Here is a 19,712-nt window from a genome sequence, read left to right as displayed (position 1 = left end):
TTAATGACTGAGTATTAACCCACTTCCCCACCCATAGCCCCTATATCCCCTGCATCCCGTCCTTAATAGTAAGTATTTCAACTTTTTAGAATATATATATTCATTTATATTATATATTCATTTATATTCAATTATTTTAAAATTAACATTTTAAATACTCAACAAATAATTAATACTCAAGTATTAAACTTAATGCTCAAGCATTAAAAACTTCCCCACCCATAGCCCTATATCCCCTGCATCCCGTCCCTAATGGTAAGTATTTCAAGATTATTATTTTTTTTTATCAAATTCATATTAAATAATTTTAAATGAAATTATACAAATTCAACAAATAATTAATAAGTATTAAAATTAATGCTTAAGTATTAAAACCGCTCCCTATATATCCTATTTCCCGTTAATTTTAGTAAGTATTATAACATTTATAAAAATTCCTAATCATATTACTTAAATAAATGTACTTAGATTTTGTAAAAAATGTCATGTTTGATACTCCGGTATTAAAATTAACACATAGCCCCTATATATGTAACAACCAATTATAAAAAACTGGGCACTACTCACCCAGTATGCGTGGTTCAGGCATTGTGTACTTCAGGTAAATCTGTCGATAAGACATGCGTGGTTCAAGCTATCACATAGTTAAAATTGCATGACAGAGTTATTCCGTGGTTCAGACTGCGTGCTTAAGGCTGTTTCCCCTCAAACAGTATTAACACAAGAAAAATCCCAAACCAATTTAAAAATTAAACATAGTGTAAAACATAGAATGACACCAAAGCAACCAAAATCTAACAAGTAGAGCAGGAGATATGAATTTTTAATGTTTTAATAAAAAATAGCACTTAATTGCACAAAGGACCAACCACAGTTTTCTGGTTGTACTAGTCAAGGTCAAAAGTGAAGGCCAAATGAGATGGAGAGCAACTCAGACACAAGTTCCAGGTTCATCCGAATGGAAAGTTTACTTTCTGACATAGAAAGTTTAATGGAGAAAAAGCGGTTGTCTATGATTCGTCAGCGGGGCAAGATGGATTCAAAGTGGAGGTCGATGATGGCGGGTTGCCAAAAAGCAAGGTACCCGTGCAGTTGGTGACAAAAGTGGGAAAACTCATAGTGAGCGAAGTCCATGCTCATGAAGGCCTCGAAGTTGATTCGGCCCTTCTCGGTACTGGTCCCGATGAAGCCCTCTGTGGTCGGAGTTAAACATTAAACAATTCCTGGAAGTTGGATCTCCTTCAGTGGGTCAAAGCAACAAGCTGAGGATGACCGGCAATAGGACGTTGATGGCTGCAGCTTTGATGGTGATCCCAGTCTCCATCTGATCTCCAGGCAGAAAATTAGGAAAACATTTCTAAGCCCCACTTCTTACATTTTGGTGATGGGAAAAGTACACTTTAACACCAGCCAAGGGTCCAGGACCCGGGGGCACCCCTTGGGGTTTAGGACTCACTCTAACAGAGGCCGGGCAGTATGGGCCAGGGCAGGCCTAATTGGAACTGGTCAGCTGGGCAGTTTTAGACAGAAAGGCCTCTGAAAGCTTATTGTATCCCTACAGCTCAAACAGTACAGTAGGCCAGCCAACTGACTCTTGGAGTTAATTCTCGGGTCCTGGCTTGAAGGCAAACAGGTCTAGTCTTCTTTCAGGTTTCAGACAGCAGAGCAGTCCTCATTCTTATCTTGACAGGTCCACATGTTTTCTGAGGAGACGTCTGTGGGATCCACTTTTATGCCCAGTGCCAGACTATGGGAGGAGAAGCCTTTGTTCACTCCCTAAACCGATTATAGTCAGTTCCTCCTCTCCCACTGCGTTTGGTGACAGCCTATTTAGAGAGACAAAGGGGAGGCAGGCCTAGGTGTGAGCTTCATCTGTCAGTGACAAGGTAGGTAACCTTTGAAGCTCAGGAAGGGGCTGGGCACAGCCCCTAGGTCACCCTGTCAAGGAAGGAGTCCCCCTCAACACACCCAGAGGTATTTGTTAACTGCCTGGGAGAAATACACATCTCACCACAGGGGGCTCATCAGGGGTCCGGTGACAGCTGGACACTGACATGAAAGACTTTTGGTTTTAGGCAGGAAAATCACAACTTTCTAAAAGTGTATTTAAAAAAATAGTAATATACAATCTAATTTAACCATTATGTTGGATTTTAAGTTACTGTTACAATGAGTCCTTGACATTTATTCCTAGCCATTACCAAACTGAATGTAACACTTTTCATTGGTAATAGTGTATACCCGTGATAACCTATTGGAGTGCCAGCCTTTCCACAGCGAAAAACGTCTTTGGATTTTTTCCACTGTCAGGATATGTACAACTTTTAAAATACATGTCCTACTTTTTATATACCATGCACCCTGCCCTATGAGGATTTCGGGCCTACATCAGGGGTAAATAACTATTAAAAAAGAAGGTTTAGGCTTGTTTTGCAAGGTCAAAGTCACAGTTTAAAACAGCACACCCAGGTTGCAGAGGCAGGACATAAGACATGTTTTAAAGTGCTACTTTAGTGAGTGGCACAGTGAGTGCTGCAGCCTACAATTAGCATTTAATTTGCAGGCACTGGGTACAGCTGGAACCATATATGTTATGTGTTATCTGTAAAGCACACTATCACTCGAGAGTGTATCCTAATGATATATTAGGGAATTACACACAACTTAAAAGGGCCAATCGAGTGTATACCAATTTCAACATGTTTAAAAAGGAAAGCACAAGCAGACACAAATAGGGCTAAATAGAAATGTCTAAAAAATCCGGGGTGACTCTGCAGGAAGGGCAAATTTCATTCTAAGACCAGGAGCCATGCTGATCTTTTAGACAAGATCAGCATCTCTGGTGAACATCGGCACATCTGCAGTCAGGACACAATCAGAGTGTAAAAAAGAAAAAACAAGACAGGAGGCCTTTTTCATCTATGCACCTAGGATCTGAAACAACATCCCTGTAACCATCACGACGGCCCAACAAAGCTCCCATTTAGGAAAAAGAGAAAAACTCTACATCACAAAGCATTAAGCATCCACAACCCAGCTTCCACTCCTTACTTGTTGACTTTATGCTAGTCTTTGACCATGTACAGTGCTCCACTGCCTTTTAGCTAGCTTGCACTGCAGAAGTACCATGTGCATACAGTCAGGAGTAATGGCAGCAGAGCCAGACAATGCCACCTATTGAAATGGCACATGGGAGCATTGCTAAAAGAAAATCTCTGGATCCAGTAAGGGGCCTGGGTGGATATTCTAAGGTGAGAAAGAAGCAGTCTGAAGTATCCATCAAAAATACAACTTAGAAACTTTTAGCCTCGATTGCATGAACATTTTAATTTACATAACTTGCATGCTGTGCAATTCTTTAAAGCCTGCTAAGTCGGTTTGCTCTCTTTGCAAAATACCATGCGCTCTTTGATGTACGCATTTTACTGAACATACACATTTCTTGTATAGAAGGAAACATGTCCATCCTTTCAACAGTAAATGCATATTGTTAAAATACATTTTCCAGTGGTATTAAGCCATCTCTAAGAGATCCACTTAATGACCATATGTCCATGAAATAAATAGATCTTCCATTCTTGATTCTAAGAACAGAAAACACACATGAGCAATGACATGACCAGATGAGTGACAGCAATGAAATTGAGGTCTACTTTGTCTGGGTAAAGCAACTATTGTCAAGTACTAAACCTTTAGGGAGAACTGGGTGATCTTCAGTTGCAAAAAATAATTGTTTTAGTTTACAGACATGAGCATCTACAGCAGGGGCTCGTAAGCTACTGTAACTCTCCAGCTACCTCTGAGTAGCTCACCTGTGAGCTGCCCAGCATATTAAATTGGAAAGCTTTTGCTTAGTTGAATCAATATACATATGACACAATTGAGATTATACAAAACTTATAATATTAGTAGATCTCAATGCATTTCATTGAACAAAAGTAGCTCTCAGTACAGAAAAGCTTGGAGACCCCTGGTCTTCAGAAAAGCTTCCTAGATACTGTTCTACCACTCACGAACACCTAGGAAAGTTCCAAGCAGTGGTGTTTAAGGAGCTAGTACTGAATGAGCATGAAGGTGCAGGCGGAGTTTTTACAGGTAGTGGAAGGCAGGTGGCCTTGAGCTCTGAATCAGATTTATCCAAAACCATTAAATATTGTCAATATATGAAGTCAAATCATTTGGAAGATAATTTGTACCTAAATAAATATAGATTGAGAGAGTTCAGGAAGGACAGATTGAGTATGGTTTGCGAAATGCACATAATTTGTGTAATTATGTTAAATTTAGAAAAACGTTTGCAAAATTATGCAAAACGTAAACCAGTCATTTAGTGCTGTATATTAACACAAAATGCACCCTTGTGTCAATTACAAAATTACAGTGGAACTCGACTCTTGTAGTGGGGTTGAGTCATTTAATGTAGCGTTCACAGCTGAAAGATGCCAAGACTCGCATAAATGGCATCATTCAAGAGGTTCCTCTTTACTTCTCAAACGATAGGCTCTTAAGTTCTGGTTGGAAAATGTTACTCTTGACCTACAACCTTACAAAACACTCAGTGGGAGAAAATCCATATTTCAGCAATATCTTGCTTTGTGGGTCCAGTCAAGCCAAATCAGCATCATGCTTCTTGCACCAACACGATCTTGTAGAAGCATTTACTGTTGTGGCTAATAACTTTAAATGTGTATATCAATTCAGGGGGTCATTACAATGTTGGGCGGAATCACTTCAGCCTGACACCGACTCCATCATGGGAACAACTGACATCTGGTCAGCAGTCCCGACTGCCCCATTAGGATGCGATCAAACACTGTTTGGTCGCATTCCTATATTTCCCTATGGGAGCATGCATTACGGCCATAAACTGGCCGTAATGTATGCTCCCATAATGAATTGAGAGATGTGGTTCATCCCTGCACCCCCGTGGCAGGCACCTCAAGGTGCCTGCCTCAAAGTTTAGGGATTAACCGGGGGGCAACGTAGGTATCCCCTCCTACCGGAGGCCGTTCACCAAAGGGGCCCTGCTGAGGGCCCCCAAACATGCTTTCCAACATGGTTTCCGTGTCCGAGAGGCTGGCATGGAAACCATGTCAGAAACCGTCATTGTAATCTCAAGGGCTGAAAGGCCCATCATTGAGATTACTACCCAGCTTCTGACTGGTGGACTGGCTCTCTGAGCCCGTCGGAAACCAGCCGGAATGACCGGTCGGTTTCCTTTCCCACTGCCTCCATTGTAATGAGGCTGACAGAAAGGAAACCGAGTGGCCCATTACGATGCAGCCATAAAGGCTCCGACTGTAGGTCAGAGCGGTTATGATTCACATCATATTGGGCCCCTTAGTCTTCATCCACCTTGCCAGGATTTCACGCGGTGGCCTGGTTTGCTTAGCCCCTGACACACTCAATGTAGAAGAATTATTAGGATGGTACTTGTTTGTGAGTCTATTGCACACTGAGATCTATGTTCAAAGGTTACCAGGCTGGATGACCTAGGCTACTGATCACCTCTGTAAAAATCATTGCCATGACTCTGTGGAAGCACATGAATTCTCATAACAGTTTGAAGTCTCACGTATTGGTTGGATTGATGCTGGTGTACTACCTTATGCCTAGCATACGTTCACACATTTGGTATTATCACAAGAATAAGGGATAACACTTCTCAAAGGCTTTGGTGCAATTCATACAGCTCTTTCGTACACGCAGTGGCCAGAATTATGCGAGACCAGGAAGTACGACAATATATACTCCAGTACTTTCACATGTCCAGTGGCTCCATTTAAAGAGTCATTTACATGTCAATAAGTAGGAGTCATTCTCAAGGCTCTGAATACATGCACAAGAAACTGACCTACAATTCATTTTAACAGGAGATAGATGAAAGGTACACCGTTCCAACACTTTCTGAATGAAACCCATGCTCAACTAAGTCCTACAGCCTAATTAGAAGATTCTCATGCTCTACTCCTAGCTAATGCAACAAATTTCAAACACAACACATTAGACCCATAATTTTCATTCTTTAGAAAGAGGCTGAAAAACCGTCTACTCCGGAAACGTCTTATAAAAAAAAAAAGATTCTTCATGTAAAATTTGGTACATTAACCAGATATATATAACCTCAGTTCATGATTGGCCGGTTTTCCTTTGCTTCTGTTTGAAAACCATGGTCTAAACAACTTCCAGAGTTGTTGCTCCTTAAATTCACCTCATCTCATATTTCCTGCTAACCTAACCTCTTCTCCACTGCCATCGCTCTCCCTCATCATGGCTCTTTAGGGAAACCCTGCTTTTCCTCCTGCTAGTACAGCACTTCATACCCTTTATTTTGAATCAATCCTTCTACCCATAGGATACCTATTTACCACCAAAGCAGCAAGTACTACCCATTTCCTGGAAGGCCGCACAAATACATCTGAAGATAAATGCATATGACTCTCAAATGTTCCAGGTTTTATTTAGGTTTGTGGACCCTTTCTACATATCGTTTTTCACCATCTATACCCAATCAAATTGAAATTTTTTCTAGCATAAAGGAGAGAGCACCAACATATCCAGGGATAACAATTGCCCTTTATAAAAACGTAAAATCAGCTGAAAAACATCATGCCTTTTTCTTGAGGAGGCAGATGACTGGCGACTTCTTTACAATGACTTATAATGAGCTGTCGTCACCTTACATAAGCTCTGGGGCACGTGTAGAATCCTGGAAAAGCTAGAACAAAGTAGTTTAAATGTACTGTGGAGAGCCAGGCAATGCCTATCTGCTATTCTTCAGTCATACTGTTGAAGTTGTACTTAAAGGACTGGAAGAATGCTCAGTGTTCAAAAATATGTGGATGTATAGATTATTGGGTTCTGCCCCGAGAAAGATGATTACGCGTGTCCAGAGTTTGTATCCTTGAACTTCCAACATCAGCCTACACATTTTAGGCAACTGAGAGGTCCTAGCTGAAGAGAATTGGGGGCAGGGGAGGAAATTTCTCTATCTGAATTTCTTCCAGTGTTCCCAAGAATTATTTTACCCTTCAGGGGTAATATGGTGAGATTTCAATGCCAGTTTTGTATGGCCATGCTTCTTGATATTTAGACATAGTCAGGGTGCCAATGTTGTACTACTTGCTGGCTCGTTCCTGGGAAGACCAGTGTGTATGATGAGTACCATTACAAAAGCTCAGACCTGCTCTAATCTGTGCTGTGTCTCATAGAAAGGGAGGATTTTTAGTATCACAGATATTGTGAAGTGGATGACTTTAATGCATGAAATTGAGTGGTAAAAATGACTCGTGAGTTTTTCACTTCCTGGAAGGCAACTGGAGATGCCGCAAGCCGTTTAAAGAGGAAGGCTCTCGAATTGGTATGCTTTTGCCATTACAATAGCCTTTCATGACAGCTATATGGTAGGAGGTTCCTCTCTTCATGAGGTCACTGAGAAGAGTCTGGACCACTGCCCAGATTTGTCGAATGTTTTCCTTCTTTAAGCAATTTATTTGATTAAGGTAATTTCTCAGTTTATTCAGTGGCAACTTTCAGTTAATTTATAGAACACAATTAAAAGATACACTCTTCCATCTCCATTCGTTTCATAGTCCACAGATTTTCTTCTGGGGTTCTTGGCGTAGAAGTCTTGATTAATCTTAGTTACTTACACCATTGGTCATATACCATCTACTGTCTTAAAGTTCTACAATAGACTGGTAACATTCCGATAAATCTATACAAATTAGTCTAAATACTATTGAAATTCTTCATTTGCTGACAGCTATCTCGAGAAACAACCAGCGATGCCTCCTTACCATAATAGAACATAGGTAGACGTGGCCTAATTGGTCCTCCATTACCACATGTTCGGCAATCCAAACTTTAAATCTGGGAACTTGCTGAACAGAATTTTAGATGCCTCCAAGAGAGAATAATTTGAATAACACTTTACACTGATTACTTAGTAGAAACTAACATTTCATCCTAACCCTTGTTGTGGTCCTTCTATGTTCTCGTGATGAAACTGAGTTCTAGAAGGTTTATGATCAAGAGTGTGAAAAGGTAGTTTTGCAAATTAAAGACAAGACGAACGAAGGTCCCTTTCAGGCGGTATGAATTAATGGAATTTCCGTTAATAGGTTATTTAATTCTGGTGTGAAAAAATGTTGACACCCAAAACATTTTTTAAGAAAATTTGTAGCAAACAGTGAAACCGTTAACATCAGATGTATGGCCTAAAGGATATGGTGGGGAACCAAATTAATGAGATACTTTTGGGGCACCATTGAGTTTGCCGACAGACTTATTCCTGGGAAAGTGTATGTTTCGAACAAACGTGATTCTTAAATTAGTTGGTACCTCCAGGAAGATTTAGCAGGGTATCTTGTCCCCAACAAAACTCTGTTGGACTGAAGGAATGTGTGGGGGGTGCTGATGTGGTAGAAAATCTTATTGCTCAACATGATTATGAGGAGCAATTCCCTTAGGTATTCAGAAGAGGTCTGGACCATTTAAGAAATTATGTTCATTTTATAAAACGTAACCCTGGTTCACTTTGCCCATAGTGGAGAAGGTGAGAAGTGTGCCCATTATGGGCAGAGAGGCAATGAGAAAAGTATCAGAGAAACTTAAAGAAAATTGTATAATTCAGGAGGTGGAAGTGACTGAATAGTTGGCTCCCGTGGTGATGGCCCACAAAGTGAATGGTTATGTTAGGTTATATATTGATGCAATGGAAATTAACAAGGCAGTGGTTTTAGATCACTACCTCTATCTAACATAACAGAAATGTTGTGTTGTTTGGATGGTGCAAGACATTTTTCATCCTTAGACCTTATTAACAGATGTCATTTAATCCACAATCTCAGGAGTTGATATCTTTCATCACAGAGTTTAGAACCTTTAAATGTTTTACGTATGCCTGTTGGATTCATTTCAGCCTCATCAGGTTTTTGAAAGGGGTCAAAGGAGTGAAGATATATCAAGACGATATATTAGTATATGGAAAGAGTCTGTGAGGAGCATGATGTTAGATTAAAAATGCTCTTTAAGAAACTAAGTGAAAGTGATGTGACACTCAAGTTAGAGAAACGTAGGTTTAATCTGGCAAATAGAATACCTAGGTCATTTAATTAAATCAGAAGGTATTCGACGAAAGGAAGATCTAGTGCGTGCTATTAAGAAAATGCCTAGCCTGAGCAACACATTTTTAAAGTTCTTTATGACTGCGGAATATTACAGTAAGTTTGATCCAGGATTTGCAAAGAAATCTAGTTGTTGAAGAAAGGGGCAGAATTTCTGTGGTCAGAGGATTGTGAAAAGGAGTTCAACGAGATTAAACTTAATTTGAGTGGAGCTTCCAGTCTGAGGAGCTTAAAACCAATAGCTAAGACAATTATGAGAACAGATGTCAGTTCGACTAGCCTGAAAATGCTGTCAAGACTGATGATCACGACTACCATTGGAGATTTATAAGTGATGTACAATTAGCTTCAAATGTCATGGAGGGATTTTTGGAAGAAAGGGGAATCGTACATATAAACCGCGGTGCTATATCATCCAGAGGCCAGTGGCATGATAGAAAGTTCTTAAGGATTCCATGGGTTGAATTAGATTGGGGAAGTTAATAAGGAGGTGTGTGTTCGAAGGTTGACTCCGCATTCCACAACTGGGGTTTTAGCATTTGAGCTTTTTAGGAAAAGAGCCCCTAATAGCCAAATTCTAAGATGAGAATACATTGCATGGATGGTGTGGCTGAAGAAAATACTGGTTGCATGAAAAGAGAGAGAGAAATCTAGAATTATTAAGAGGTATTTTGACAAGCGCATGCCTGTCAAGGATACAAAGGTGTGTGTTGGTGATTGGGTGAAGATAAAGAATTCGAGGAAAGTGAGTAAGTTAAAAAGTTGAGCCAGCCCTTGAAGTTAATGAAACTTTTAAAAAATGCTGCCAAAACTTAAGATCACCAAATTTGGAACCTGGGAAGGGTTGCTGTCTGGAGGTCTGGTTAAAAAAAGAGACAGTTTTGCCAACAATGTGCAGTAAAACAGAAGGAAAATGGTTATATCCGGAGTATTGCATTTAATTGTAATAAGCCTAGGTCCTCCTAGCTGCTCAGCCAGAGTGAGAGATGGTAACGGAATGTTGGTGTGACTGTGATGAATGGAATGCCTGGGTGCCTGTGTGGATGAGTGGTGAATGTTGGAGATGGGCTGAGCAGCTAGGCAGGCTGCTCCTGGTGGGGCTGGTGTTGGAGCTGGTACATGGCTGATCCTTGATTGGTACCACTTGACATGGAACTAATAAAGAAGACATAGAAACTTACAACATGGCTACCAGTGTCTTCATGTACAGAGCCCAACATAATTTTGGTGATGAGCGGACCTGGACCCAAGCGTACTTAAGGATTGTACAGAAACCCAGAGACTACAAAGAAACCATTGTAACAAGCGCAACTACAAAAAGAAAAAAAAGAAAGAAAAATACATGAAGCAGAATGGAGTGAAAGGCAAGCCAGCCCCACCAGTGTCCTGTCATCGGACGGCCCCAACCTATGTCCTGCCTGATCTTGCTCCATGATCTTGACCACAGGTATGGTCTGTATGTTAGGGTATGAATGGACTAATTTTCACCCTACCACTTCCTTTTGAATCTGCCGTATGGATGTATCCACTGCGTAAAGGAATTGTGGCTGTTCAAGATATGAGTTATGGTCTAACTCAGTGAATGTATTCACATGTACCACACAGGAGCGGTGTGGTACTGCAGACATTGGAGTTTGTTGGCACATAGAAAGTACAAGTATGCTCATTTAACACTGTGGGAGTAATGTGCCTGGATATCTATTTTCTTCAAAGAAATACCTAACGGACCCGTGAAATCCACAAGCGCTGCGACAAATGTCTTCATCTATGGGTCTGCGCAATGTTTGCCTATTGGCACGTGAACAGAAGTGCCATTTTAGTTCTTTGTGTGGTGAAGTGTTTCTACCATTACTTTGCTAACCTGGACATGAAGAGACCTACTTGAACAGTCTTACTGAGTTGAGCTTGGGGACTTGCTTGCTACAACCTCGAGTGAAATTTACAAGGAGTATCTTCCACATACCGGGCATACTTCTACAGTTTGACTTCACCCACCAGACGACACAAAACAGAATTTGCTGTGTTGTTTGCTGTTACGCTGCATCGAGGTGATGTCTGAGGCAAAATGGTTTTGCTTAATCTCTGGTAACGTGAAAAGGACACACCTGTCACATGTCTTTACTATGTGGGAAACTGCAGGTTTCCGTGGATCGTGTACTTGTTGTGTACACGCTTGGAGTCTACTCAATTCTGTGCACTGTGTTTTTTTTCCAGAAGTTTCATTGAATTTTGGTTTAAAATTCTATCTAATTTTGGCGTCAAAATGTTTTTGGCAGTTTAACCGCCATTGCGGTTTGAATAGCGGCGCATGCTATCGCGCTCAACCTTACCGGCATCTCTGGTCGCGTGCTCTCCTTGCCACTACAGCTACGTGGCATTCTGGTGAAGCTTTGGGATGCTTTGGGAGCTCCAGCGTGCCTTGAGCCATCCGGCATGACGGCAAAAGCGTGCCGCCATCTTAGGGTTTGACGCGCTCCACCTTGGGAGTGCATTTCCTTCGTGGCTGCCAACCACACTCAATAAAGTTTCCTCATGACGTCATGCAGTCTGGGGACAACGCGAGATATACGTGATGGATGCATCAATGTTTGAAGGAGGACTGTCAGACTCACGTCGACTTTTCAAGGAGGTCTGACAGTCTCACTGAACTTTATCTTTGCCGGTAAGCTTCCAAAGCAGAAGACACATTTCAATGGCATATAACTTTGACGGAGTGGAAACGTGATTGTATTTAGTTTAATGATGCGCATCATAAGGGGCCCAGCAGCTATTGTATTACACTGGCCGGTTTGACATTGGTTTAATGATGTTTTGTGCATCTTTAGTATTAGTGCGGTCAGTCTAAGTATCTATGAGAGGCAAAATAGCAATGTTACTATCTCTATTTGTCAGCAGCATATTTTGGCCTCATTTGGATCTTCAACATGTTATTTTAAAAGTTTAAGTTGCAGCTGTTTTGCATATGTGAGATCTCATAGCTGTGGAATAAAAACATTATTAATGTGTATCTTGATTAGTACTCGGGTGAGAGGTCGCTCACCGGCGTAGGGCACAGTCTTCTGGTGTTCTACAGTGTTCTATTTATGTCGTGATGCCACAGTTTTACGCTGTTTACGGTTGGGACGTCCTAGTCTCCTGGTGGGTGGACATCACATGTTACTTCTTACATGAGGGTGGTTCTGGTCTTGGTGGGTAGTTCCCATCTTCTTGTGTTGTGTGTGTAAGTCGTTTTACGTTGCACGTTGGTCTGATGTGTTGGTAAGTCACCTTGCGCTGCACGTTTTGTCTGTATGAGTGTAAGTCGCCCTGCGCCTCACATGTTGTCCTGTGTAAGTCGCCCTGCGCTTCAGATGTTGTGTCTAAGTCGCCCTGCGCCTCACGTGTTGTCCTGTGTAAGTCGCCCTGCGCTTCAGTTGTTGTGTGTAAGTCGTCCTGCGCATCACGTGTTGTCCTGTGTAAGTCGCTCCACGCTTCAGATGTGGTCATGTGTAAGTCGCCCTGCGCCTCACTGTGTGTACTCTCTATGTGGTCCATATTGTGGTACACGTGTATCTGTAGTGTTCGTTCACCCTTGTTGTCCGTTTCTGGCCTTGGGTGTTTGTCGTGGTGTGTGTTCACCCTTCACTACTTCATTTTCAAATGTTCATGGGGAAGGATGGGGTTATTGCTAGTTTGTAATTTATTCCTTCCCAGAAGTATGCAGTGTTAGTCTGTTTCTCTGCGTTTTAACATCGTTTGTGATTTGATCATTTATTTCACGCTTTGATATGACTTAATTTTCATGAGAGCGGATGGGGGATTTTGATGCATGTTTTTATATGTAGTATTTTGCCCATCTTTTCTTTATTCGCATTGTTCTCTCTTTTGCGATGTTTTACTTTTAGTTGCATCCTTGAGTTATGAACATTACTGCTTCTCTTGTGTATAGTTCTCTGCTTTAGTATTGTAATCTTTGTTTTCATTTTAAAAGGAAAGGGATAATGTTATATCCTGAGTATTGCATTTAATTGTAATTAGCCTAGGTCCTCCTAGCTGCTCAGCCAGAGTGAGAGATGGTAACGGAATGTTGGTGTGACTGTGATGAATGGAATGCCTGGGTGCCTGTGTGGATGAGTGGTGACAGTTGGAGATGGGCTGAGCAGCTAGGCAGCTGCTCCTGGTGGGGCTGGTGTTGGAGCTGGTACATGGCTGATCCTTGATTGGTACCACTTGACTTGGAACTAATAAAGAAGACATAGAAACTTACAACATGGCTACCAGTGTCTTCATTTACAGAGCACAACAAAAAACATCTGTGAAGTTCCATCTGCCAAGAGAGCCATGGACAAGCAAGAATACTGAAGTACTGGATTTTTCAGAACCCAGCGGTGCCAGGGAACACACCCAAAGACTTCGAGTTCTTCCTGTTTCAGACCACAGAAACACAGAGTCTTCTTTGTGAAGTCAAAGATCGTATTTTATTGGCTTCAGCCAGTAACAGGTATCCTAGAAGTACAACACGGTGTATATTCTCAGGAGACTGCTCTCCAACCAAAAACCAGTCTTTTCTTATATACAGAATATTACGCTCTGGGCAACACCGCCCCTATTTTACAAGTGGTCATTCACATATTTTCGCTTCAAAGAAAGAGCAAAGTCATGATGATAATCCCACATTTCAGCTCGGTCAGCCCATAATTATTTACCCAGCGAGGCTCAGAACCCTCATCAGATATCAGCAGACCCCAATAAAAACGGGCACCTCCTCCTCGTAAAACAAGCCATAAAGTAGGAAACAGAGTCAGATGTGAAAGAGATTAGTCAGGGTTCGTGTGGGATGCATGACTTTATGATGTGTCGGGTCCTGATGCTAATCCCATTTGGCCGCAGTAAAAGGAACCGGCCGGACAGGACTGACCTCGGGCAGCGGAGTCAGTTTGCACAGGTCACAAAGAAGTCACAGAAAGATTGCGTGTCCTTTAGGCCTAGGCATGGCCTTAGTGCGCAGCCTATGTGAGGGCAACCACAAAATGGTTACCGTTCTAAAATGGAACCCGAGGGTTCAATATGTAGTATCGTATACACGGTGAATTCATCGGTGAAACATGACGAAAACACTCATACATACCGCATTAGTCATTTGCGGTTCGCTGATACCAAAATCGGCATGGTAAGACCATGCTACCAACATGGTTCCGAAATTTACAGTACCACAGACCCTCCTTTTGCCCTAACATAGGCAATAACTATACTCATACTAATCTGAGTCCAGGTCTATATTCATAAAGTCATGAAGATGTTGCTGTAGCATCATCCTATTGCTTAGCTCGCCCCTTGATACAGGTTTCCTTACACATGATGTAACACAGAGGCTACACATTACAGGAGCACACTGTATACATAGACAGAACAGGAAAAGAATGGCTAAGATCGTCCCAATGACTATTAGAATCTTCCATCCCCAAGCTGATATCAGTCCCCAGAACCACCCCATCATCGACCAGTCTCCTTTATCCACATGAATGGATTCGGAAATCTTATGCAGTTTGGAAATGGCCTGATAGACTGTCGGAGCGTTATCTGGTATGAAAATACAGCAGCTTGATTGGATAACCTTACATACCCCACCACGGTCTGCAAGTATGACATCTAGAACCATACGGTTCTGCAACGTCATGAGGCGATCCGCTTGGAGCTCAGCTGTCAAGTTACCAAGGGCACCAGCCGTTACATTAACAGTGGATTCAACTACACAAGTCAGTTGTCTCAGGTTCCTGCTATTGACCATTGGTCCCCAAAACGGCAGGAAACCCATGAAGAAGTCTCCCGCTTCCTGACCGGCAGTATCCTCCTTACTAGCAACGCCTCTCACAACTCTGGTCTTGTGATAATCAGAGGCGGCAGTAAATGTCGGCGGTAGCAAATTTGCAACATAACACGTGCCCAAGAAATCAGGGGGCAACCATGTATATGCTCGGTCATTACAAACAAAGTATGTACCCTTGGCAGCCAAAAACGCAGGGGAAAACTGTGATGGAAAAATGTACGTTTCAGCACAGTCACTCTTCCCTAATTGAGCTCTCGGATTCTGACCATTGCCTTGTAAACAGAACCGACCTATGTGGGGTACGACCCAAATCGGGGATGAACTTTTACGCTGTTTCTCGCCCAGACTAATGCTATACCCCGTCGCGTTCCAACCCACATAAGCTCGCAACTCATCCTTGGGAATAGATGAATACGCAGCGATATCTCTACTCATATCAGCAACTCCTCTCATCAAGGCTTTATTGTTCGTGCTAGGTCTATTGGAACGCGGTGGTCGTGGGGAACAGGTCTCAAGTGCAAAAAGAAACATAGTCTGGAATGCCCATGATGACCCATTATAGCTAAACGGCAACACTAGATACGGGATACCCTTATCAATGGTATGCGGCATCAAACCACACACCCAGCAATTTGTTGTGTTCATAACTAGTTGGTGCTGGTGCAGGAGTTGAATAAACAAATTGTTTACGAACTCAGAACGTCTAGCTTGTTCGTGTTCAGGCAGAGGGTGGAAAGAGTGTGAGGGAACAGTAGGAGGAGGTATGGGCTGTATAGTGGGTGCAAACGGCACTTGAAAAGACAATAATACATAACCTACAGAAAACATCATCATGCTCAATAGTACAAACAGACATAATATTACAAAATGCTTACTATCCATTACTTTACATATTCTGCTCTTAAAATGTATTTCCTCAGCGGGTCTCTCCATCTCGAAAAACTCCATCCTCTAATCGTGCTGTTCGCGGCGGATGAGTGTCTTCTGCTAAGGAGTACATCTGTCAGTCCAGGGAACGCCCTAGACCAACCAGACCGTTGACCTAACGTCCCCGGCTTGTATCCCAAAGTCTTGGCACCGCGACCCTACAGCTGAACCCGGATGGTGGTTCGAAAAACAGAAATCAAAAAGTTCTTCAGATGGGAGAGGAGTAATATTAAAAAATAGCAAGGGAAGGGAATTTTTTATTTGTCCATAGTCTTTGACCTCAAATTGTAATGGCTTTTCCCAGGTACTGTTTGGTCTTGAAACAAAAGTTCAGGTTCTGTAGTGTCCAATCGAATTGATGGTGGCACAGCTTCTTGCAAAATGTAATCGCTTTCCTTCTCAGAAAGCGTTCCTTTTACTCGTGCATCGCTAAACGGTAGAAAACGAGGCACAGTCTCAGTCTCTGAGTCAGATATCCCTTCCTGGACCCACTGGTAGTAAGGCAAAGGGACCCTCTTGCAATGAACGCCGTGGATCCAGTTCTTTTTCCCTTTCACTCGAACAGCTGATCTCGTCGAGAGAAGGACGAGATGGGGGCCGGTCCAACGGGGCTCATCATTCTTTTTCCGTTGAAAGTTTTTGACCAGCACCCATGATCCAGGATTGATAGGGTGTCCTGGAGCTTCAGATACCTGAGGCAGGGTATCATGCACCTGTTGGTGTAAAACACGCAATTTAGCCGTCAATTCATACAGATAATCAAGAAGTACTGGATGTTCAATTTCGCTGAATTTTGTCAGTCTTCGCACACCCCATATATTGGCCGGACGGCCAAACACAATCTCGTATGGACTAAGTCCCACTCGCGAATGCACAGTCATTCTTGTTGATAGGAGTGCTAAGGGCAGAGCGTCAGGCCATTTAAGACCAGAACTCGCCTGAATCTTTGCCAACTTAAGTTTCAAAGTGCCATTGTAGCACTCTACTAGTCCAGCTGATTGGGGGTGATTTGCAGCGTGGATTTCTGCTTAATACCTAGTCCCTCACATACATTCTTCATCACTCGACCTACAAATTCACTCCCATTATCACTCCATACCATTCTTAGCATTCCAAACCTAGGGAAAAATTCTTTGACAAGGGCTTTAGCTGTGGATAAGGCAGTATTGTCTTTTAGGGGATATGCTTCTATCCACCTTGAAAAAGCGCAAACAACAACAAGTACATATTTCAAATTGTTGCACCTTTCCATGTGGATGAAATCTAGCTGCAAAACCTCAAACGGATACGTTGGGGGCGCAAAATGACCAGCCGGAGTTGGGGTTCCCCTACCAGGATTGTATTTCAAACATACCATGCAATTTTTTACCACATTCTCCGCACACTTGGGAATTCCAGCATTCTGCCACACTGGAGCCAACAACTTACAAATCCCTTTCACACTGAGATGCGCCATTCCATGTGCCATCGTAACCACTGGAAGCACATATGCATCAGGTAACAACCATCGCCGGTGTTCTGACAAATCAACCCAACAACCATTTTCATCCAATTTACCCTTACTTTCTTTCCACATACTCAATTCTTTCTCTGTGGCTTCAGCTTGAAGGGACTTCACACTCTCTATCGTGTCTTCACACATTCCAACATCACCAACCCATCTTGCAGGGCCTGGAACATACATTCGAGTTGTAACATCTTTTGCTGTTTCTTTCGCTATTTCGTCAGCAAAAGCATTACCACGACCAACATCATCGGTAACCTTCTTGTGTGCACTGCATTTTACAATCGCAACTTGTAACGGCAAGGTCAACGACTCAAGGAGATCATTCACCAATTGACCATTCTGAATCTTAGTTCCATGCGAAGTCAGGAACCCACGTTCTTTCCACAAGCGCCCAAAACTATGGGCCACGCCAAAGGCATACTGACTGTCAGTATATATGTTCACTTTCATTCCTTTCGACAACACGCATGCTCTTGTAAGTGCAATTAATTCTGCTACTTGAGCCGAATTATGTGGTATACGTGCAGTTTCAACAATCGTGTGCAAAGTCGTGATAGCATATGCTGCAGTCGTATCACCATTCGGTAGCTTGAAACACGAACCATCCACCCATAAGGTACCATCACTCTCAACCAGGGGAGTATCTTTAAGATCCACTCTCCCTTTTGTTTCTTCTTCTGTTCTGAACAGACAATCATGCTGTTCAATCTCATCTGTGTCTGCTGAAATCGGCAATAATGTAGCTGGATTCAACGTGTTGCACCTCTTTATGTGCACATGACTCGCTAACAGTGTTAACTCATAACCTGACAATCGAGCACTAGTTAAGTGCTGTGTCTTGGTCCTGTTTAACAATGTGTCCACTGCATGCGGAACCATTACAATCAACGTGTTATTCATCACTAACCCAGCAGACTGTCGAATAGACACAGCTGCTGCCGCTGTGGCTCTCAAGCAACTTGGCAATGCCTTAGCTACCGGATCCAAAGTCAACGAAAAATACGCGCATGGGCGCTGTCTGTCTCCAAAAGACTGTGTCAACACTGACAATGCGCAACCTTCCTTCTCATAAACATACAATGTAAAGGGTTTATTGTAGTCGGGGGTACCAAACACAGGAGCTGAACATAATGCATTACGCAATTCTGAAAAACTTTTCTGACACTCTTCAGACCACGGGACGGGATTCGGTGTATCTTTACATGTTAATGCTATCAAAGGTTTTGCCAGCAAAGAAAAACTCGGGATCCACTGCCTACAGTATGAAGTAATACCCAAGAAAGCACGCACCTCCCTCTGTGTTCTTGGCACGCTCAATTGCGCAATGGCCTGAATTCTTTCTGGGGTCGGTTTTCTTCCCTCTTTCGATAAGAGATGACCTAAGTAGGTCACTTCTTGTCGACAATATTGCAGTTTTGAGAGAGACACTTTGTGATGAAAGGTAGACAAATGACGCAACAATGACAATGTAGCTTCTTTACAAATCTCCTCAGTATCCGCAGCGATTAGTAAATCGTCAACATACTGTAAGGGTAGCACCACTAGGTAAAACAATTGCATCAAGCTGCGCTTTTAAAACCTGACTGTATATTGACGGACTTTCACAGTAGCCCTGTGGAGCGCGTTTAAAACGGAAGCTTCGACCTCCTAGACTAAAACCAAAAATATCCCTGCTCTCCTCTGCAATCGGGATGCTAAAGAAAGCATTCTTTAAATCGATCACTGAGAACCAAGCAGCGGAAGCTGGAATCATAGTTAACAAGGCATTTATATCAGGGACAACTGGAAACTGTGGTACGACTATCTTATTAACCTCTCTAAGATCGATCACAAACCTGTAAACAGGTGGCTGAGAAGGGTCAGTACGTTTTAAAACAGGACTATTGCAAATGTTGCCTCTTGTCTCTTCAATTACATCCTTTTCAATCAAATCATAGATGATCGCTAACAACGCTTTCTCACCTTCATTAGAGATCTTGTACTGGGGAATGCGTGGCAATTTAACATTGGCTTTCAAAGTGACCACATATGGCGGTATTTCCAAGAGGCCCACATCATTAGGACCAGTAGCCCAAAGGACATCTGGAAGAGACGACAATTCAGCTGGTAGTTTATTCTTCGACAAATACATTGGAGAAATCACTTCCCTACCCAGTGTAAGTTGTACTCCTGAGGGAGAACAATATAATGTCGCAGGTAACCTCTTTAACAAATCCAATCCTAACAGGTTTTCACCACAACCTGTCGTTAGGATAAGGGGTGCTTTCAGCTCACAAGGCCCAACAGAAAGGGGCATAGGACTAGAGATCGGGTTCCTAACCGGGGCGCCAGAAAAACCTACTGA

The sequence above is a fragment of the Triturus cristatus genome, chromosome 5_2 (genome assembly GCF_964204655.1).
Source record: "Triturus cristatus chromosome 5_2, aTriCri1.1, whole genome shotgun sequence".
Lineage (NCBI taxonomy): Eukaryota > Metazoa > Chordata > Amphibia > Caudata > Salamandridae > Triturus > Triturus cristatus.
The sequence above is the reverse complement of the archived record's forward strand: the minus strand, read 5'-3'. Positions refer to the sequence as shown.